The sequence below is a fragment of the Coturnix japonica genome, chromosome 1, assembly GCF_054131305.1.
Source record: "Coturnix japonica strain WE chromosome 1, WE-NBRP24, whole genome shotgun sequence".
Lineage (NCBI taxonomy): Eukaryota > Metazoa > Chordata > Aves > Galliformes > Phasianidae > Coturnix > Coturnix japonica.
Genome location: NC_140663.1, coordinates 46,828,896 through 46,851,788, shown reverse-complemented (window position 1 = coordinate 46,851,788; position 22,893 = coordinate 46,828,896). Strand labels below are relative to the sequence as shown.

The 22,893-nt window shown below is 41.2% G+C and overlaps 1 protein-coding gene across 6 annotated transcripts in view; it reads right to left on the bottom strand.

Annotated features, from left to right (window-relative positions):
* SCUBE1 (signal peptide, CUB domain and EGF like domain containing 1) overlaps positions 1 to 22,893 on the bottom strand; it is a 201,842-nt gene that overhangs the window by 28,586 nt on the left and 150,363 nt on the right. The gene's annotated exons all lie outside the window — the stretch shown is intronic.

Below are 22,893 nucleotides of genomic sequence, written 5' to 3'. Positions count from 1 at the left end.
ACTTGCATTTATGTACGCAGAGAAAGGTAACAGGAGGCTAAACATGAAGACTGTATAATAAATATTCACCATTAGGTGGCAACATTTATCTTCTGAACCTTAATACCCAGCAGGGTTGTGAGGGTATTAAGATTTTTGGGGGACTCAGACTCCCTGCACCTAAGATACAAGTCTGGGTCCAAAGCCTACATTCTCCCTAATTCAAGAGAATCTGACCTCTTCCCCTTCAAAAAGCCAGGCATCTCTAATTATTGCTGCTTGCTAATGTGAAACTCCTATTTACACAGTCTCTTCCAACCAGCAGCTTACGAAGAAAGCAATTAACAGCACATTACTTCAAACAGTACAAAGCTTTTGCTAAGCAGGGAAACGTAAGGGTTTATTTGACAGCAGTCCTCACAGAATGGACTTGCTGAAAGCCATTACATTAAAGGTACTTTAAATAGCAGTGTGTGCAAAATAACAGCACTTCCGAGTTAGTTTTGTCCTCAAACAATTGATATTCCTAGAATCCCCTTCATTAAATAATTTTTGTAACAAGGCCAGAGAAATCAATACAGTTTTGTCACTTGAGAGTCATACATTCAGAAGTATCTCTCAAAAACAAACAAAAAAATCACATTCTTACAATATTCCTGAGGGATAAAGGAAAGGAATAGGATTTCTTTAATAGCTTGCACACTTTCTAGGGTTACTCCTTAAGAACACTGCTGAGCAGCACCATTACTTCACATAACTCAGATTTTCACACTGTACATGTTCAGAAAGGAGTGCATGGAAAATGTGGAAAGTCACATACACTTAAGGGTATGCTACCCAATTCCTATATCTGAGTACTACTTATAAAGTTTTGATGTTTAAAGAAACGTTCTAGACCTCCTTGTGCTATTATAAGTGCAAATACTTAACTTCAAGAACAGTAAAATCAAGCTTTTATGTGTGTGTACAAAAAACCAAAGGCTTTGTGAGAGTTTATACATGAATTTACAATGTTATAAGCAGATATATTTTATACGATGTCCAATTCTGAGTGCCTGAAAAAATGCACTGAAGGAGCATTCACAACACGGAAGGCTACCACTCAAGCAAATGTGTAACATCAAATGAAGTATACATAACAAACAAAACAATCTGCTATAAGGTTTTAAGTCTGCTTCCCAACCACCTGCTATGAATTTATAAAAATTTATAAAAATACAATTTATAAAAAGACACCTAATAATTTATAAATATATATATATTTATAAATATATAATTTATAAATATATATTTACACTTTATTAAAAGACACTTCATAAAAAGACAGTTGAGATTTTCTCTTTTATTTTTTCGTCTGTTCCTTTTTAATCCATGCTATCCAAGTTGAGGAAGTAATTTCTTTTTAAGGTTTCCTTTATAGTCTTGGAAATAGGAGGCTTTTGAATATGCGTAAACGGCAAATCGTTTCAGTTTTCTCCAAAGAAATATGTAAAGTAAAATCATTTGTAAAATGAATTCTGGAGTTACAGATTTAAAGGATTTTTACTGACTAACAAGTCAAATCTTATATCATGGCTTCATTCACATGCAGCCTTGTTCACTACAGCAAGAAATTTGCAGAGACAGTTCATTTGCTGGCCTCTGACTTACCATGGAGGGATCTTTAAAAAAGACTAATTTTGTGTTTCTCAGTGGTGACCTTATCCTGTATTATTTTATTCAGTGGGGTTTATGTGTTGCTGCCACACGTACCGCTCTGTGATGTTATGCATCATGGCACAGAACTTTATGGGTTTTTCTTTAAGTTAACAAGGAGCTGTACCCTCCCTGCCTGCGTAAAGAGCAGCCCATCTAATAATAAGACCAGTCATCTGCTTGCCAAGCAACAGACACTTGAGATAGACAAATATATTTCCACTGCACGAATTATTGCATGAAACATCAGCTACTCATAAACCCAGATCACTTATGCTGGCTAGCAGAAACAAACGGTTTTATTACAATACAAAGCCCACTCTAAAAAGCTTTTTTTTTAGCCATTTATGCCTCTCATCCCACCAGTGCTGCTGTTCTCATAAATCCAGCCCCTGCTAAACTCAGCCTCTTGCTTTGGCCAATCCAACGTGGAAAGCTTCTGCACAGCCTTTCCCTTGCTTAACGACAAGCCCTTGTCACCCTCTGCTCCTGCCTGCTGAGGGCACGGCTGGCACTGCCCAGGGATGGAGCTTTCCACAGCACCGTGCCTGCAGAATCACCAGTCCCTTGAGGAATTCAGCACTGGCCATAGAAAAGGGAAAAGTATGCACCACATGCTCTTCACTAAAAGAAACCCATGGTGTGATATAGGATACTCAAATCCTCTTGCATTTTTTTCCCTTCCCTTTTTAAACTCTGAAATCTGTGTTCGAGGTGCTATTACCTCCTCAACTCCCAGAGACTTTGAAGTCTGCCCTCACCTCTTTGTAGTGCCCTGCAATACTTCTCTTCATGAAAAGATGTGTTTATTTCCTTCTACCCCCATGATACAGTGATATCCCATATGAGGCTGAAGAGCAGGGAATTACCCTATTCTTCCATATCCACAGACCTGGGTTTCAAATTGTGCACAGCACACAACTGGAAATGAATCTTCAGCTCCTTTGTACAAACACATCTATGCAATCTGTCAGCATTATCTGCTGAAGAGAAGCCCCAAAAAATACAAATGCAGGTATTTTGTAGGTTACAGCTGTAGCAGCAGGGGAATTAATGAGTTTTCTTTTGGCTTTGTGGTCAGACTTGCCACAAACACATGCACATGCTCATACACACAACAAACATGATTTTTTTTCTGTTGGGTCAGAGTGAATTCCTCACACTGAGAAATGAACTTCCTTCTCTTGAGGTGCTTTTAAAAGTGATTTAAAACTATTTAAATTAAGGTTTTGAACCATTTTACCAAGAAAAGTCAAAGCATTTTGTTTAAAAGGAACTGCAGTGGAAACTTGAAGTTCTTAGACTATTCTAGTTGAATTTGGCCTGCATTCACAAACAGGTGCCTCAGAATCTTTCAGAACTGCTAATGCTAATCTTAGTTTGCTAATCTGACATCCAATTCAGCACATTCTTTTTATTTTTTCTTTACTCAGAAATTCCAATCACATCGACCACTTTTTTCAGCATATGTAAGACATCTTCACAGCCTACCTGTTTGAAGCTTGTGGGAACTACAGAGCTAAACTCATTCCTGATAGTACAGGATGACTTTCCCGCTGGAGGTAGTTTTCCTGGTGGTAGCACATCATTCTAAGCCAAGGAACTCCCTACTACTAAAGCTGACAACTTAGTGGAGGTGACAATTTCAGGTACTGGACCAACTCCGCTACACCATTCTGTGATTCATGTGCACCCCAGATCCCCAGACTTCTCTGAAGTACGGTGTTTATGGTGCCCTGTGCTGCTGATCACTCTCCTTTCAGTCAGTGCTTCCGTGACATCAAAGAATCAGCTCCAAATAAAAAGCAACATCTATCAATCCACATTTTCATTTCCAAAGAGAGTATCTGAACAGTGCAAGCACTCCTTCCTTTTTGCCTAGGAGGGACTGAACCCCAGGCACCTGTACGGGCTGGGAGGAGTGGTCCTTGAGAGCAGCTCAGCAGAGAAGGACCTGGGGGTCCTGATGGACGAAAGACTCAACATGAGTCAGAAGTGCGCTCTGGCAGCTCGGAAAGCAAATGGGATCCTGGGCTCCATCAGGAGAGGGGTGGTCAGCAGGGATAGGGAGGTGATTGTCCCTCTCTACTCTGCTTTTGTGAGGCCCCATCTGGAGTACTGTGTCCAGGTGTGGAGCCCTCAGTACAAAAAAGACATGGAGATTTTGGAAAGGGACCAGAGGAGGGCCATGAAAATGATCAGGGGGCTGGACCACCTCCCCTATGAGGACAAGATGAAGGAGCTGGGTTTGTTCAGCCTAGAGAAGAGAAGGTTGCGGGGTGACCTCATTGCAGCCTTTCAGTACCTGAAGGGAACTTACTCCCAGGAGGGGAGTAAACTCTTCGAAAGGGCTGACAATAGCAGGACTAAGGGAAATGGTTTTAAGTTAAAAGAGGGAAGATTTAGGTTGGACGTTAGGGGGAAGTTCTTTACTAAGAGAGTGGTTAGATCCTGGAACAGGCTGCCCAGGGAGGTTGTGGATGCCCCGTCCTTGGAGGTGTTCAAGACCAGGTTGGACGGGGCCCTGGGCAACCTGATCTAGTAAATGTGTATGTTTGGTGGCCCTGCTAGGCAGGGGGGTTGGAACTACATGATCCCTGAGATCCCTTCCAACCCGGGTCATTCTGTGATTCAAATTGAAGAGACTGCTCAATCGTTTAATAAAAGAGTGGGATTTCCCTGTTTTTGAAGGAAGCGGTTGTTGCTAGCGGTGGTCATGCTTTATAATATTTGTTTAGCCCTGTTCCTACTATTTTAAGCCAGAACTTTGGATTTTTTAATTAGTTTTTCAACCATACATATAGATATATGGTATATAAAATGTCATGCTTTTACACATTCAACATTAATGATACTTATTTTTCTTGAATATGTTTGTAAGCGTGTGTCAGACTGTCAGTTTTGGCAAGTAAGGTCTTCCATTTTCCTCCAGAAGGGGAGATAGATACCTCTGAGCTATTCACTCCTATGCTTCCTCTCACAGTTATGTCTCTGAGGTGACCTGAAGGAGCAGGGAGAAAGCTGCTCAGTTTCCATGCTCAGTCCCTGCCCTTTCCACTGATGCTGCCAGCAGGATCCCAATTACAGTAGCACTAATTGTTCTGGTGGTTTGTGTGATGTGGACTCTGACTCATTTATGACTGTATAGAGCAGGGCACCAAGAAACCATCACACAGTCATGATTTTTACTAAGTCTGAAACTGAGCTGGATTCCTACCAGCAGTTCTGAAGTAAAAGGCTTCTTTCTGCACTCTGTTTCCAGTTCTCAGATTCAGTTCCTAATATTCTCCATTGCCATTGCTTTTTTCTCTACAGTAAATTTGAGAGTAATTAAAAGAAATCAAAGACCAGAAAACCGATGTGCAACGCAGAATATTTCAAAATGCATTAGCATTGCTAGCAAAGAGCTCAACACTAAATATTTAAAGATGAGGCTCGTAAAGAACATGGCAAGGGGAAATTATTATTTGATGATGCCATTTGTGCCACAGAGAACAAGACAGGAGGAACTTTGAGACAATCAAAAGCTATGATACAGTTTTAGCGTGGAAAGCAGATTGGAACAGTTCTGGGCACTGTGGGCAAAGAACCCATCTAATATCTGAGTAGCTTTTATTCACTGAGGCAAGATGAGACTTATGTGCTGGATTACAGCATATTTGTATATTTATTATTTAATAGTAATAATATAATAAATTTAATATAAATAAATATAAATACTTTTTCTTGGGGGGGCGGGGGATGGGGTGCACAGAAACTAAAACAAAAAAGGAAATACATATTTCTACTGTCGATTCCTTCATCAGTGAATGTGACTCATGACACACTGAATGCTGACAAAAATGGTCACAGTTTCACATTAATATCTTGAGTTAATCTCACATTCATTGTTCCATATGCTCCCAATCCTTCCCTAAGTTAGTTTAAGTAAACCTTCATTATGGCAGCAAAGGCATCTATATCTCACAAGTACTGCCTAGGATGCTGTGAAGCACATGCACATCAAAGAATATCTGGCTTTCAGATAATCTCTAGGCTGGAAGCGATGGTCCAGGTGTCCCACTGGGACACAAAACCATGGATCAGGGCAGAGGCAAGCAACCTCCTGGTGAGAGTGTCAACAATACATAGCCTCATTTCAGAGAGGTTTATTCCTAAGCCCCAATCAAGTGCAGACTCCATGTGCAGTACACCGTTCAACCCATCACACACACAAGCCCAAGCCCAAGGTGAGGTAGAACATTTGTGCTCACATTTCTCAGTTTCCAAGTCACTGTTTTCTCTGAGAAACAGAACTTTTCCTTTTTCTCATTCATTAAGCACACATACATAGAAACTCTAAAGAACTGTTAGATGATGTTTTTAAAATATACACTGATGCTTTTTTTGTATGTATATCTGGCTGAAAGTTATTTTCTGTCTCCCCTTCCCTCTCCTCCATCCTCTGATTTCTGCAGGGAATTCATACCACCCATGTAATGTTGCTCACCTTACAGCCCAGCCAGAGTGGTTTCCAACAGCACTTGACAGATGTTAGGGAAACCACGTATCTTAATCTGAGTGGTTTCTGGACCACAGGGAGTCATGATTCAAGCTACATTCTCCACCAAATGCTGGCTTAAATTCACTGTTGGGAAAGGTATTATTTTGCTACAGCCACCACATGAGGGGTTTTCCACCATAGCTCAAGTTTTCTGGTCCACAGTAACTTAGTCCTGTTCACAGTTAGTAAAAAAACATCCTCCATCTGAGAATATAACTCTCTAACATACATCCAGCACCAAGTAGAAGGAATGGCGTTTGGCTCACTTCTTGCATTTCACCGTCTACAAAATCAAAACCAGTGAAGGGGAAACATGGAAAGATCTAGTAATATACACACCTCCTGCTTCATTGCTTTCCCACTGAGTGCTTCTGAAGCAGGCTAACAAAAAGGGAAAAGAAAAAAAAAAAGGAAACTGGAAAGCCATAACCCCAAACCTTTAAGAGTAATTGAAAAACCACACCCATTTCAGCTTCCCACTGCATTACTCACTTGCAATCAAACTTGCTGCTGGGACTTAATTGTTAATAACATGCTAATGACTGACTGAAAAACAGATGTGACCTAAATTGTTATATTTCCACGTGAACGTAAGTGTCTAAGTAATGCAGCCACATCTTGTGTTTCAGAAACTTAAGTGGAAATCATCCATTATGAGTAACATTGACTTAGACCAGAGCATTTGTTTATTTAAGCATTGTATTAATCGCAGCTAACTGCAATTAGTGATGACTAAATGTAACATGCTAATCAGGGAATGACAGATTTCTGAAGGAAACCAATCCTGCTTGCAAGGAATTGTGTTTTTCATTATAGAAGACTTATTCTCAGAATGCAAATTGGTAATAAAGCAAATAAATCTACATAAACTACAAAAGAAAAAAAAAGTGCAAAATATACTAGAGACAGATGAAATAAATAATTAGAAATCTGTGACTTACCATGTAAATATGCCACAAAGGAGACAGTGCAGTAGAAATTGAAATTATCATTACATCAGGGATAGGCACTAAATTTTGCAGGATTTTTGGTTCCTTCCCACTCTAGAACAGGTCAGACAATTGCTGCATCTATCTCTTAAGCATGTTGCTAGAGTTCACATCAGAAACAAAGACTTGTTCATACCAAAGTAATCAGTTTCCCAGTCTAGATAAACCATTTAATTGAACCCTCGATTCTACTCACAGCAAACAACATGTCTCCAATCTCTGGCAACAGATTAAGGCAGCAGTGCTATAAGCAGGTCCATGTCTTTGCCATATGGAAACCATGGAAATCATGGAAATCAGTAAGGTCCTGGAAATGTACTTCCAGACACATTCCCACTGGAGGGCTTTGGGTACGAGTTAGCTTCAGCTCTGTGACACACGGAAGATACTTGCTGTCTCAGAAGACAAGGTTTTCTAGTACAGCAGCAGCTAAACTTCAATAAACAGAGATGTTCCTCTGGGTTCACCACACTGAGGTGGTTGCTCTCTTGCAAGCTACTAGCAGGCCCAAGCTTCTGCTACAGCAGTAGGGTCTGCACAGACCTTGAGCCTGACAGCTTTTGCAGGCTGCATAAGCAAGAAGGCAGTGTTCTGCAGAGCAGCCATTTGCCTAAAAAAATGCAACCAGACCATAATTTCCATTTGTTTAAGCCAGAGTGGCATGCAATGCCAGGAGTGTGAAGCCCACCCCTTCCAGTCCACAGCTGTAACAAGGATTGCAATTGTAATTATCTACATAGCTCTGCCTTAATGTTTCAGTAACATTTAATGTCTGTTTTTATTCAGTACATTGAGATCCTGGAAACACCTCGCCTTCAGCTCACTTGCTGGCTATCTGTAATCCGTAACTTCAACAACCAATTATCTCTGTTCTTGAGGCTGTCAAACTGCCTCTTATATCACTCTTAAGAAAGGTTAAATCTCACTCTCTCTCTCTCTTTGTACAGCCCTAAATGCTATATTAACACCATAGCTTTGGAGCAAGTGCAGTTTAGGAAGCCACAGTTGTCTCAGTTATTTGTCATTCATTCTGGTCTGATGATTTCAGATACTCATATTTGCTCTAAGAAATATCTGAACATCACCAATCTCTCCTTTTTTATGTTCTCATACTTCTACTGTGTTTCTGAAGCTGACTAACGCCCTGTAGTTTATGTGTGATAGAAACCAGATATTTATTTTGATAGAATGAATTTCTTTAATACCAGCATGATGACCATACTCATTTAGCCTGACCTCCTGCATTTAAGCAGCATCTAGCATTTTTGCTTGATAACCTATGAAAGCATTTCTATTCTAGAAAGGATGGACTAGGTGTTTTACTGAGCTAACCTCTTAGACACTTGCATCAGCCTAATTTTTAGAGTTAAAATTAGTTTGGTCCTTTTCAGTTGCTAAATCTGGCAAAGAGTAAGTAACTTATCTTAAAAAACTGCAATGCATACCTGATTCTTCAAGAAACCAGCAAGTACCTCTCAATATATTTCTTGTAGTATTTTGCTGGGTCTGAGGCTACACACAAGAAAGTACAACTCAACTAAGTAGTTCCCTTGGGCTGGCTGGCTGCCTCTCTTAATTCATATAATCAGAGCAACAAAGTTCAGAAGACAGTAATCATTCATCAGCTCTTTCAGAGGTCAGATGATCTGCAGCAGTCAGAGCTGTCTTTGATGCAGTGCACCAAGGGGACAACTCTTAAGTCAGCAAACTCATCACCGTCACTAATATCAGAGCAGCTGGTTTTCCACTGTTTAGGCAGAAGTTACAGCAAAAGGAACTGTACTTGGAAAGAACATGACAGTACTATCAGGAGAGTTTTTAAAGGCAAGTGGCAACTTGTTTTCTTTATCTTTGCTATCACACCTTATCATAAGATCCCAGTTGCTCTTTCTGGAAACCACTGTGCTGTCTCTGGGGTTTAAAAGCAGAAGGAAAGCAGGTTAAACACTGAGACTTGGCAATAAAATTGTAGGCCTAAACTGTTTGCCCCCTCCCCAGAGTAAATACAATCTTTTCTTTAGGAACTTTTCCAAAGGAGTTTTATGTGACCTCACATACCAGCAAATTAATTTTCCCTTCCCCTTTCCATTACTTTCAAAAATTCCCTGCTTAATTTTCTTCCACACAGTCCACAAGCTCATTCTCTTCCACATGCTTCCCTCAAGACTCTCTTTGTGTCTGCGGAAATGGGGCCGCAAGACAACCTTGTAAGGCGGTATATATCTGTTCCCTATGTGTTCCCCTTAATACATGCACCAAATCAACTGACCACCATGCATTGCTGTTCCTGTCAGCACTGCAGAGACAATTCTGCTCCCAGTCAGTATTGTTTTGCTCTGCCTCATGCATCAGCCACGGAACTATTTGCCTGCTTTCGGATCACCAAAAGATTTGCCTTAGGGGCTGGGAAGACTTACTGTCTTGGATAAAAACTGCAGAATTTGGCAACTTCAGGCAGGCAAAAATCGGCAGCTAATTTTGGGGTCTTTGGGAGTATCTTTGTCTACAGTTGGTGGGATTTGGACCCTCTTTTTTTTTTTTTTTTTACATTTCAATAATTAAATACATAATCATCACCACCATATTATTATTTCTCCATTGTTTGGCAAAGTAAAAGTTTTTCGACATTTTTTAAATATATTCTGTAGCATTATGAAGGACCTCACCGCACTCTTTTTTGTAAGATGCAGCAAACTAAGAATAATGGTAGAAGACTACCTGATATATTTTTTTTTTTCTGGCAGACATTAATTTCATTAATATTTTAAACATGGTAGCACTTGCTAAATCTTGGTATTACAAGGAGAGATGGAGAGCAACAGTGGCACATTCTGCTTGTGGGACTGGAAAAGGAGTCTGGCATCAGAAGAACCAGGTTGAGCTTCTCTCTTCCTCCTCTTCAGCTGAGCTGAACTGGTCAGCAGCTCCAAACAACCGGCAGAGGAATGAGAAAACTCATGCTGGTTACTAAGGCTTTGAGAGTAGAAGGCAACAGTGATTTTCACCTAATCCGAAACATTTGCTTCTTCCATGCAGGCACTTCACCTTGTCACTCACACCAGGAAACATATCTGCATTTCTCCTTAGCCTGATGTTTCCCTGTTTCTGACCATATTTCAAACAACACTGCCATGGCTTCTATCCCAATTTGTGAAATCACTTGACAGATAACCTCAGTCAACCTAGCATGTGATTTACTGAACAGCTGTGCTGGTTATCTGAGTTTCTGGAACTGTGGAGAGACCACAGATCTGTGTTGCAGCTGAGGGTAGAGCTGGGAGACTGCACTTCAAGGTGCCTATAGATCTGCGGCACCCGTCTCATATCCTGTCTGTACAGACAGTCTCTAGACTCCTTTAGATTGAGTACTGCTGTATCACAAGAGAAGAAAGCTCATAGATTCACAAAATATCCTAAGCTGGAAGGCTCCCCTTAGGATCAGAGTCCAGCTCCTAGCTGCACAAAGGACCACCCAAAATTCAAACCCTATGACTGAGAGCATTGTCCAAATGGTTCTTGAACTCTGGCACTTGGGGCTGTGCCCACTGCCCTGGGCGGCCTGTTCCACATGGGGACCCTGTCCCTGACCCCCAGCTGCTCCTCCCCTGGCACAGCTCCATGCCGTTCCCTCGGGCCCTGTCGCTGTCACACTGACCAGAGCTCAGTGCTGGCCCTCCACTCCCTGTCAGGAGCTGCAGCCGCCATCAGGTCTCCATCAGCTCCTCTGCTCTGGGCTGAGCGCACCAATGAAGCTCAGCCACTCCTCGCATATCATGCTCTCCAGACCCTTCTCCACCTCTGCAGCCCTCCTTTGGATGTCCTGTAATATCTTTATGTCCTTCAGATACTGTGGTGCCCAAACCTCCATGCTAGCTAACAGTTGGCCCTTTTGACTGCCTGGGCACACTACTGACTCATTGTACTTGCTGTAAATCACAACCCCAGATCCCTGTCTGTGAGGCTGCTCTGCAACCTCTCATTCCCCACCATCTACGAGTTCCAGGGCTGTCCTATCCCAGATGCAGAATCTGGCACTTGTTCTTATTAAACCTCATGAGTCTGGTGACTGCTCAGCCCTCTTCAAAGGCCACTCTACCCTTGAGGGATCCAACAATTCCTACCAATTTTATGTCATCCACAAATTTACCCAGTATGCCTTCAAGTCTTTTATCCAAGCCACTGATGAAAACATTAAAGAGAACTGGCACTAAAATGGAGCCCTGCAGGACCAAACTTGAGGGACGGGGAAGGGGACAGAGAAGGCAGAAGAGCCCTCAGCTAGTGGAGTGGGGTTTGCAGAGAGCCTCATCAATCACCAGAGACAGCTCTGGAGCTACTTGAAGAAGTTAAAAAAAGAAAAGAATTACTTCTGCAGGTGAGAAAGATGGCTGGGTCTCTTACAGAAAAGGAAAAAATCCTACTAGTAACTAGACAGAATGGTATAAAATTAGTAAGACTGCTGAAGGTCACAGACATGAAGGGAGCCAAAGGAGGTGTTCTAAAAAGGCATTTGGAAAGGAAGATTTAAAGTATAATAGTTTTTTGATAGTTTTCACTATCAAGTTCACCGCGCTTAGCTTTATCACAAGCTCATGTCAGTTACATTCATCCTCCTTTGTCTATTTATTGTTGTACTTGTGAATAACAGTTTTAAAATGTCCTTCTAAAGCACTGCTAAAAGATTTTAAAATGCTTTATAGTGATCTGAGCTTGATTAGTGCACAGCAACCTTCTAAATACAGCAAAAGCCAACAGAATCAGAAATATATTAGCATCTTTAAACAGTACTGTTCATTTTTAGAACCTATTACTTTTAAAATCAATAGAAAATGAGCTGAGCTAAGCACCTTGCCATATTTTTCCTACGAACTACAAAATCTACCCAGTATTGGATGAGGGAGGGCTGGGACTGCTTGATGAAGGGCCATGTGCCAAAGCAAAGAAAAGAGTAAGTACATTTGCAACCTTTCAGTGATGACAAAGCAAAGGAAGGCTAACACAGATATAAAAAATGAGCCTGAGTTAAAACTTTATCTCTGAATTCCTAGTTTGGAGAATACAAGTGCAGCTACAGTCAGTGGCATTTTCAGATAATGTTAATCTGTTATGTATGCTAGCACCAGTGTAGTGATACTGTGGGCATCAAAATGTATAGCCTTCTGATGACAGCTCTTCTCAGTGCTCAGTGTGAGCATTTTGGCAATCACATCATCATCGCTACATGGAAGGAGTGTACATGTGCAGGCTGCCACCCCCAACATCTTTACGACATTCATTTTATTAGCTTCATGGTCTATCCAGATTATGAAGAGATTGTGTTTGAGACAGGCTTTTGAAACATAAAGTTCTATTAAGAAAATAAAAATCCTCTTGAGCCAACTCACTTGTATAGGCCAACTCACTTCAACATGTGACAGTTGGACACAACCACTCAGTGAGGCAACACAAGGGCTTCCCAGCCTTGAGGCTGTTGGAGGGCAGAATCTGCTGAGATATAAGTTGAAACAGATGTAGAAACAAGAAGGCAAAAGACTAAGCTTTTGTGTGCTGAAATTTCTAAAACTGGTGACTGAAGTAGTGTCAATGCTCAGACAGACTATAGACTTCCTAGACATAATCTGTTCTTGGGTCTGTGTTTACCTGTCCTACTCTTTCACACCCCTCCCACCCCTCTCCATTACATGAGGGTTTTGTTGTACTCAGGCTTCTCAATCTGAGGAACCCAGTAGGAGGCAATTGGCTTTGGCTCATATTACATTTATCCTCTTACCATTGTTTTGCAAGGACAATATAAAATGCAATTAAAGTCAATACTTTCCCAACATTTTTTTAAAAAGAAAACAAAGTAATTTAATCAAAACATTACCAAGATTGCATAAGCAAATGTATCCTTTCCCAAAATCAATCATTTTCCAAGGCAAAGGCAAGTTGAGTTATCTCCTGCTATTATGGCAATAAATTGTGCTACAGCGTCAAGTGCTTGGGGTATGAGGGGCCAAATATCAAGAGGAGAAATATATTAAAAGGAGCTTCAGGCACTCTGCTCAAACCTGTACTTACACAGCAACTTTGTAAGAGCAAGTTAAAAACCTGATGAGACAAAAAAAAGGCTTTACCTCAAGTGAAGAATATTCCCTCTCTCCTGCAATACATTTGCTTTTTAGACGTATATCTGGGAAGAGAAAACAACTCCTTGCCAAGCTGTCTCCATCACAGCTGAGTAGTGTCTGCCTTGAAGGAACAAGGGACTACTCTGGGTCAAAATATGCTCTAGTGTTATTTGATGGTGCTGAAAGAGCAAGTATAACAACACAGTTTCAGTTTTCAACCAAAAACTCAAATGCAGCACTTCACCGCCTGTTGTCTTGATCACGCATCCCCAGCTTACTTCAAGAACTTCTGTTCAAAGGCTTGTTTAAAAAGAATTTAGAAACCTTGTCTTGAGACCCAGAATCTCTTGCCTCTGCCACATGCTTGCTGATTGCCTGCCTGTAATTCATGGTCTACTCCTGGGCAATTTTGCACAGCATTTAGTATAAAGGATTCCTGATCTTAATTAAAGTGATATAATGAGTGAGAGCTGTAACATGGCATTATCTCAAAGTACACCACTGCAATATTGGACAATATATATACATGCAGTCTTTGTGTGGCTCTTTTTAAAAGCAACTCCTATTGAATTACAGCTTTCAGCACGATTTATCAACATATTATTGTTTGTAGAAGAATACTACCTTCCTGCTTAAACTATTCCAAGGCTGACACATATCCTGGTAATTCATCAATACATATGATTGTAGTCCAGTAAAATAATTTCTGCACTACACATATAATAAATCCTACGGCATCAGATGAAAAATATACCTCATATTCTCTTTCTAAGCACTACTGGAACATTTTACTTGGCTTCCCACATGCAACACCACAAGGAGGGGAACAGACAAAGGCATAGAAAGCAATTTGATAGGAAAATACATTAGAGAGTTTAACATGGGAATGTAAGAGCTGCAATACTGAATGAGACCCGAGGTCAAACTAATCTAGTATCTTCCAACAGTAGCCTGTGTCAGAAGCTTCATGGGAAAATAGAGGTAGAATAATTTGCCCCAGCTGCCCTCCCCACAGTAAGTGTCATTTCATTAGAAATTGATTTAAAGCCTTGATTGTGAGGTTTAATATCTCTTCCAAGCAGCAGCAATCAAAAAAATTAACTTACGATAACTCAGTATGTGCTGCAGAGAGGAAAACCGGAGGTGGGGGGAATGTATTTGTTTTCATGTTTCAGCAGACATAATTGCTACAACTAGCATGGGAGATACTATCACTTGGCAAACAGACCTGTACTGGCTAGAACTGCATATAATTTATGCCTGAGGCATTTATTGTTTCTGGGTATGATCTTGCAGCCCTTTTTTTCTCACAGAGGCAGACTCTACCACTATTCACAATCTCACTGACACCAAGAGTAAGCACCATGTGTAACAGGAAGGGTTTGAGATGCATTCCTTTCATCAACAGTGCAACACGTTGCCTCTCAGTAGAGTATTTTCTTAACCTGGCACTAGCAACAATATGGTGCCTGACATAAGCAAGATATTTTCGTAAGGCTAAGTGACGTGCAACGCCTAGGAGAAAATCTGTATAGGGAACGAACATGATCAGTGACAGCTTCTTCTAGCACCTCGCTTGCCAGTAATAAACTGGATGTTTAAAGGACAGTTTCCCTCCACCCATCATGCTACTGATGCCACTTGGAGTAAGTAGATCTCATTAATTACTCAACAAGCTCGAATGGGAAAACTCAGCTGTCCTGGAATCCTAGAAGTGATCATGGACTGGCCTGAGAGTAAAAAAATTGAAACACCACCTACAGAAAAGGTATCATGTGCTAAAGAGGCACCACCATACAATGAGCTACCAGAAAACGAAAAGAAATTTGCCCTATTCACAGACGGATCGTGTCGTATTGTAGGGAAGCATCGCAGATGGAAAGCTGCTGTATGGAGCCCCACACGACAAGTTGCAGAGGCCACTGAAGGTAAAGGAGAATCAAGTCAATTTGCAGAGGTAAAGGCTCTTCAGCTGGCTTTAGATGTGGCTGAATGGGAGAGGTGGCCAATGCTTCATCTTTATACTGATTCATGGATGGTGGCAAATGTCTTATGGGGGTGGTTGCAGCAGTGGAAAGATGATAATTAGCAACGAAAGGGTAAACCTGTTTGGGCTGCTGAACTGTGGAAAGACATTGCTGCCCGAATAAGGAACATTGTTGTAAAGGTGCGCCATGTAGATGCTCATGTGCCTAAAAGTAAGGCTACTGAAGAACATAAAAATAACCATCAGGTTGATCGAGCTGCCAAAATTGAGGTGGCTCAAATAGACTTGGACTGGCAGAACAAAGGCGAATTATTCCTAGCTCGGTGGGCCCATGAGACTTCAGGTCATCAAAGAAGGGATGCAACATATAAGTGGGCCAGAGACCGAGGGGTGGACTTAACTATGGACACTATTGCTCAGGTTATTCATGACTGTGAAACATGCGCCATAATTAAACAAGCCAAGAGGATAAAACCTTTTTGGGGGGAAGGGCGATGGCAAAAGTATAAATATGGAGAGGCATGTCAGGTTTTATATCTTACCATATGGCTATCTGATGAGGATGAATGTAAGAGTGCATAAGTGCAAAATCACTCTCCTTCATGTGCATTGCATAAACATGTATTTATACAGGGTAGCTTGAGTCCCTTCATCCCCTTCTCTCATTACTCACACCTGCAACGACACTGACTTACTCTGTTCAAGTGACTTAGTGGGACAAGGACCGACAGATTCCCTTAGTGTGACTGCAAGTACGAGCACAGTAACCTGCTGAGTACCACAGCTTTCTTAACAATGGAAATGAAAACAAAACAAAACTCGGTATATTTCTCTGAGTGCTGAAGACATAAAACTTACAGCAAATGCACATGCAAACTCAGGTAGAAGCTAGTGAGGGGATTTATAAGCCTGCTAGCTCCTCACCCCATGATGCAGGTGATCTCTGTGATCCCTGTTGTCACCTTCCTTTGTAGCGACACAAAGAGCAGCTCCCTTAAGACCTGCTGACCCTATGCACCGATTGCAGCCTAGTCCTGACCATGAGTCTAACATCCTGAGTGAGAGGTATGGGTGGGTTCAAGTAAAACTGTATTTTAAATATTAAGAAGAAAACAAACTACGCTAAGCAATTACATTTCTGTTGGTGTCTCCTTTAGGTCCCTTTACCTGGCTGCAAAGCTTTGACAGAACAATACTGTTGGGGCCACTCCAGAAAGACAGGAAAGGCTAAATAATACTGCTTTTATTGTAAACTGGCTTATTCTATTTATTTAGTGAGGGAGAAAGGGAAAGAAAGGGATGGAACAATGTGAAAACTTTTTAAAGTTTTCCACTATTAAGTTGGCTGAACAAGGCCCATTGAATCTGAAGGGCCTGGGTTTCACCCATTGTCTTTCTAACTAACATACCCAAAACGTCAGATCTAGCATTGACACAGATCAGCTGAAAGATTTCATCAGTCCCTTTACTGCTGCTTGGTGCAGCTATAACCACATTTCCCACAGCTCACTGCCACTGAGACTGCAGTAGGATATATTCAGCTACTACTCAGAGCATGAGGAGTTATAGGAGTAGCACTATGGTAAAACTACCACTTGGCTTGACGGGGCGAGTTGCAACATAGAATTCCTCCTTGCTGGTATCACAAGGAATTTCCTCAGTTTTTGAAGCTGAGATACAGGATATGGGATTTTCCCTTTCCTCCATTCTCATGATGTCGTGTGATAGAGAAAGGGACAAATATTCCAGCCCATGCATTCAGTTAAGTACCTTAACATTGGTAGCATTGTCCTGTATAAATCAATGCAAGTGCACTCATCCTGCAACCTCCATCAGGTTATTTGACTGGAGCAAGGTCAATTGCTTTTCTGGGTTACATGATCAAATGTTGGTGGCAGGTCACTGTTATGTAAGCCAGGGGACAAAACCATCCCTGCCTCCTTTTTATTCTTTACTTTGGTCCCTCTACATCCAAGACATGTGGTGATTCAGTGCTGCTCGTCTGGATACATCGATTTACTTGAGATTAAACTGGTTCTGTCCAGCCATATTTATCATCAATGCTTCCACACAGAAGGGTATAGAGAGATCTTTGTAGTTAATCTTTGTGGGCTTCTTTAGGCCAAAAATAATTCCCACAAACGCTTTCTATCTGTCATTCCTTCAATGATTAATCCCTCATTTCATTCCCATTTCCAAAATGGAGATACCACGTGAAAATTTGACCTAAGAAGGCTAATAGTACATATTTTGGCAGGACCAGATATCCGACTAATACAACAGTATTTCAAGATTACACCTTTGTGGACTTTGGATAATGGACAGTTGCTGTCCTGGATTATGGTTCCATGATGGAGTGGGATAACAAAGCAGCCCTGAGATTGGGTTCAAACCTTATTTCAAATCTGCTCAGTGACAATCTGAGAAACAAAAACAACCTGCTGGGCAATACTTGAGGTGTTTTACAGGTCTGCATTGCAATATGCTGGCAAAATTCCTAAGGAAACTGCCTCAATATCTGCTCACAAGATACCTGGCTCTGGCCACTATTTGCAGTTTTTCTACTCCACGTATGTCAAGTTTCTGATGAACAGCTGTGTGGAAGCGAAGCTGGGAAGGCAGAAAGGAAGGATAGTGGAGCACATAAGAAACACATTTGCTTTAAAAGAGAAAAAGAAGAGTCCAAATACAGTAAGGTGACAATGGACATGCTCATGTCTTTCTCCTGTACTGAGAAGGAAAAAACAATTAGCCATACTCAAGCTTTTATTGGTTATTTTGTAGTGCTATAAAACCACAAACATCTAGCAAAATGTGCCCATAGAAATTGAGTGGAGCAAAAACTCAGTATATAATGAAGCTAGAGAGCCAAATTCTGTTTTGGACTTTGCGTTGCACAAATCTACATAACTGAATTTCCTTTTTTGACAAATACCAGTACTTAAAGCAGACTAGGAGGCACTGTGCTGCACTGCCTGGTTACAAAATAGTAATTGCATCTGTTTAAAACCTGGTAGGAGAGCACTATAGAATAATCACCAGTCAAATGGGAATACATTGAAGTAAAAAATGCTGTCACCTGGTGTGTAGTTCTCCACATGCCTGGTGGACAGTCATCTCCTTTTACAGTGGCTGTATCAAATGAAATGGCTGGTGAAATGGCTACTTGGACAGACTCCATTAAGGCTGAGCAGCATGTCTGTGAGGTCTAGCAATTGAGCCCCACTTAAGCCTACTTTTGAGGCACTGAATTGCTTCCTGCAGAAGGTTAAATTCCTCAGTACGCAAGGATTTGGCTCTATTTTGGCAGTGGTGAAAAAGGGCAGAGGATAAGAGCGCAGATTTAGCAGCCCAGAGTCTTACATGCTGTTCACTGCATGTCTCCACTAAAAGCACTTTTTTTTTTTTTCTGAATGCAACTCATTTTTTCAACTCTACCACTCCCTGGAGAGTTATAACAAATGCATTTTCTGTCTTTCCTTGTCTTTTTCCCTTGCAGAAGGCAATTCCTACAGCAGGAAAATTATTTATTATAGATTTTCACACATTTTTCTGGGTGCTTAGTGAAGCTTGAACTTGAGTGCAGCAGAGAGGGCTTACTGTAGAATTTTTTTCGAGATCACTGCACAACAAACAGAAACTGAATAAGCAATTAAGTAAACTGGCTTTAAAACTCATATCGGCTGAGGATTAAGGTAATTATGTCTGCAGTTACACACATTCATTGTAGCTTTAAATAGTCTTGCTTGCTGTTTTGTTGCTGTTGTGCTTCTAAAACTAATCTAAGTTGTTGTCCTGCTGTTAATTACCAGAAAGATTATAAATACAAGACATCCTTTCTCTAAATATAGCTAAGTAATTTGTATTATATACTCAAAGAAGTTGCAGGCCTCTTGTAAGGTTTGTATTAACAGGTCCAATGGTATCTTCCTATACTAATAAATTTACAACACTTAAGGGATCTGTTAAACTAATATACAGTAGATGTATTTGATATTGTCAAACAGTGATTTCCCCATCAAAGGTGAAAAAAGATCTATTTTTAAGTTTGCATGAAAAGAGAGACTCTAGGAAAGCTGTATTAGCCTCCACAATATCACTGGGAAGGCAGTGTGGATTTTTACCTTCTGGGTTACAAATAAGTTTCCTTTTAAATGGTTGGAATGCAGGGGAGGGGAAAGGAAAAAAAAAAACCTGCATTCTCCTTGTTTAACAAGGAGCCTCAGCGTGAGAACCACTCCCTAGCAGAAGTAATCTGTGATTGACAATAGTTTTCTTTGCAAGCAGGGCTAAAAATGGTTTATCTGTAAACAGACAAATGCAGAACATTTTAATGCCCTTTGCAATTGCAAGGACTGCTTACACAAGTACTCTCCATGTGGAATGGCTAGCCAGTGGCACCAAGCAACCAGCAAGCTTCAGAGTTCCTGCAAAATGATGACTTTTCATTGCAGAGTATGAGCACAAAAATAGGAAAGGTTATTTTTGCTTTTGTCTTGTAATGAAGAAAGATGATAGATTCAAAAAAACTTGAAGTTTATTCTCCATACTGTGAAGGCGTTCATAGATGTGATCTGTAGCAAGCTACTATACTGGGCTTCACCCTTCTGGCTTGAAAAAGTGAGGAAGAAATATTTTCCACTTCACAGAGACAATGAATGTGTGTAAGGCACTTGGCACAATGGGGTGGGAGCTAAGCAAACAGCCAGAACAAAGTCTGAGACTTTGATACAATTTCCCTGCAACCTTAAAGTTGGCTCTTCAGCTCTGCAATGAGTCTATGAAGATCTGCAATGAAAAGACATCAATGAAGCGAGGTGACACAGGACAACCTTTGTGCTTCACAGTGATTCTGATGGTACCTTTTTATGGAAACACTGAAAATTGTCTTATGCTGAAGTCAACGGTCACATCAAGAAAGTTGTGTAGCAGCAGCTTATTTGTATTTTCACCAGTTTAAAAATGGTTGCTAACACCAACCGTATCTCTATGGCTGTTTTTATTTACAGTCTCTTTCCTGTGAATCAGACACAAACACAGACTTAACCAGGGATTCTGCAAGTCTTAAAAGGGCAAGCCTACCAGTTTTTTTTCCATGGGCATTCTGCCTAAAATTAGCAGAATCTGTGCCTGGATGTCAATGATGGACTCATTTGAAGATTAACTCCCTATACACTAGGAAGGCCATCTGAACTAAATAAGACTTTGACCAAAACAACATATACATCCAAGGTCCTAAATTAGTATTTGTAAACGCACTGATTTGTAACTGACAATAAGCTTTAGTTTCAAAATGGAAACCAGAGGAGAAAGGCAATCACACAGAATCACACAGAATGACCCGGGTTGGAAGGGACCTCAAGGATCATGTAGTTCCAACCCCCCTGCCTAGCAGGGCCACCAAACATACACATTTACTAGATCAGGTTGCCCAGGGCCCCGTCCAACCTGGTCTTGAACACCTCCAAGGACGGGGCATCCACAACCTCCCTGGGCAGCCTGTTCCAGGATCTAACCACTCTCTTAGTAAAGAACTTCCCCCTAACATCCAACCTAAATCTTCCCTCTTTTAACTTAAAACCATTTCCCTTAGTCCTGCTATTGTCAGCCCTTTTGAAGAGTTTACTCCCCTCCTGGGAGTAAGTTCCCTTCAGGTATTGAAAGGCTGCAATGAGGTCACCCTGCAACCTTCTCTTCTCCAGGCTGAACAAACCCAACTCCTTCATCCTGTCCTCACAGGGGAGGTGCTCCAGCCCCCTGATCATTTTCATGGCCCTCCTCTGGTCCCTTTCCAAAATCTCCATGTCTTTTTTGTACTGAGGGCTCCACACCTGGACACAGTACTCCAGATGGGGCCTCATAAGAGCAGAGTAGAGAGGGACAATCACCTCCCTATCCCTGCTGACCACCCCTCTCCTGATGGAGCCCAGGATCCCATTTGCTTTCCAGGCTGCCAGACTGCACTTCTGACTCATGTTGAGTCTTTCATCCATCAGGACTCCCAGGTCCTTCTCTGCTGAGCTGCTCTCAAGGACCACTCCTCCCAGCCCGTACAGGTGCCTGGGGTTCTTCCGGCCCAAGTGCAAAACCTTGCACTTTGCCGTGTTGAACCTCATTAGGTTCACCCGAGCCCAGCAATGCTGACAGCAAAATCATAAGTCATAAAAATCCCATAATTATGAATCAAAACAACAGAATTAACACAAGGATAAGCATCTTTTACAGAGTCAAATTAAACCTTTTTGATTCACACATTGAAAAGGATGATATAGACAATATATATATATATTTTAATCTCTCAGTAATGTTGTATGGTTTATATTGAATGGCTGTTACCCAAAAAACCTATGAATGATTTATATGCCAGCAGAATCACTAACCCCAAACTACATTTTTCGGTCAGACCTGACATTAATATCTACAAACACTTCCACTAATTGTAGTCTCATTTCAGAGCAGGAACAAAGTACAGGTGGTTCATACGTCAATGATTTGTTGATCTATAAATTCACTTTCCTTCCTTCTTTATTAACAGGCCTTCTGACTGCCTGAATCACTGCCTGAATCAACAAAGCTGGCATCGTACCACAGCTGCTGTAATAAGTCTCTGGAGTCCAAATACCTCAGACTTCAAACAGGAAATAATTCTGTCCTCCCTACTGCACACTTTGAAGGACCTACGTTTTTGGGAGCAAATCAAATTCTCCCTCCTAGGAATTCTCCAAGCCTGCATTAATCAGTCTGTTGGGCCAACAGATAAGCTACAGCTGACAGGTCAATCAACATACCCTGTAGAGGCAGAGTGCCCACCCTTGCCCACTGTCAATGGAAAAAGTAGGATGGCCAGGTGATTGTATTTCTCAGCCAGCAATTCTTGTCTGACCATGAGATGAGGGTGAGAAGAAGATGAGCAACTGCTTCATTCATTGCATGGTATGTACTGTCACCAGCAACTCACTCATTAAGCATCCCAGGCACATGAAGAGACAAAACTCTCACAAACAAGGTTTACAGAACTGCTCCTAGTTTCTCATTATTGCAAGTACCTGATTATTTATAGGTAGGTTTCAAAGGACTTCGCATCATGAACAAATACATTTTGTATTAGCTACTGCCTAACAAGAATGCAGGTCTTGAGTTCTTGTACTTACAATGACTTCAGTGGCAAAACCTCTTACTGATAGGACAAGTGAGAGCACGTTACAACACACGAAACCCAAGAAACAGAAAGTATTCCTACCTATCTCTATACACATCATGAAAGGAATATTTCTTTTTGACATTTTGTCTCTATCTTTAGCAGGTGTATCAAAATTTGGCAATTCACAACTTTCTAATGTGACTTGACATTATTTCTACTTAAACATGTGGAACTCACTGTGCCAATCTGAGCTTTTCCCATCGTGTCCTAGCATGAAAGTAACCTTGCACTGACTTCTCACTGACACACTCATGGTGCAGTAGGCTTCTTGGGCAACAGAAGTACCAATAAGATGCAGTGCAAAACCTTCGGAAGGATGTATGGATCTTCAGACATTAAGCTTTAAAGTACTGCTGTTTTGGACTTTGTAACTTTTATGTGTTCAAAAC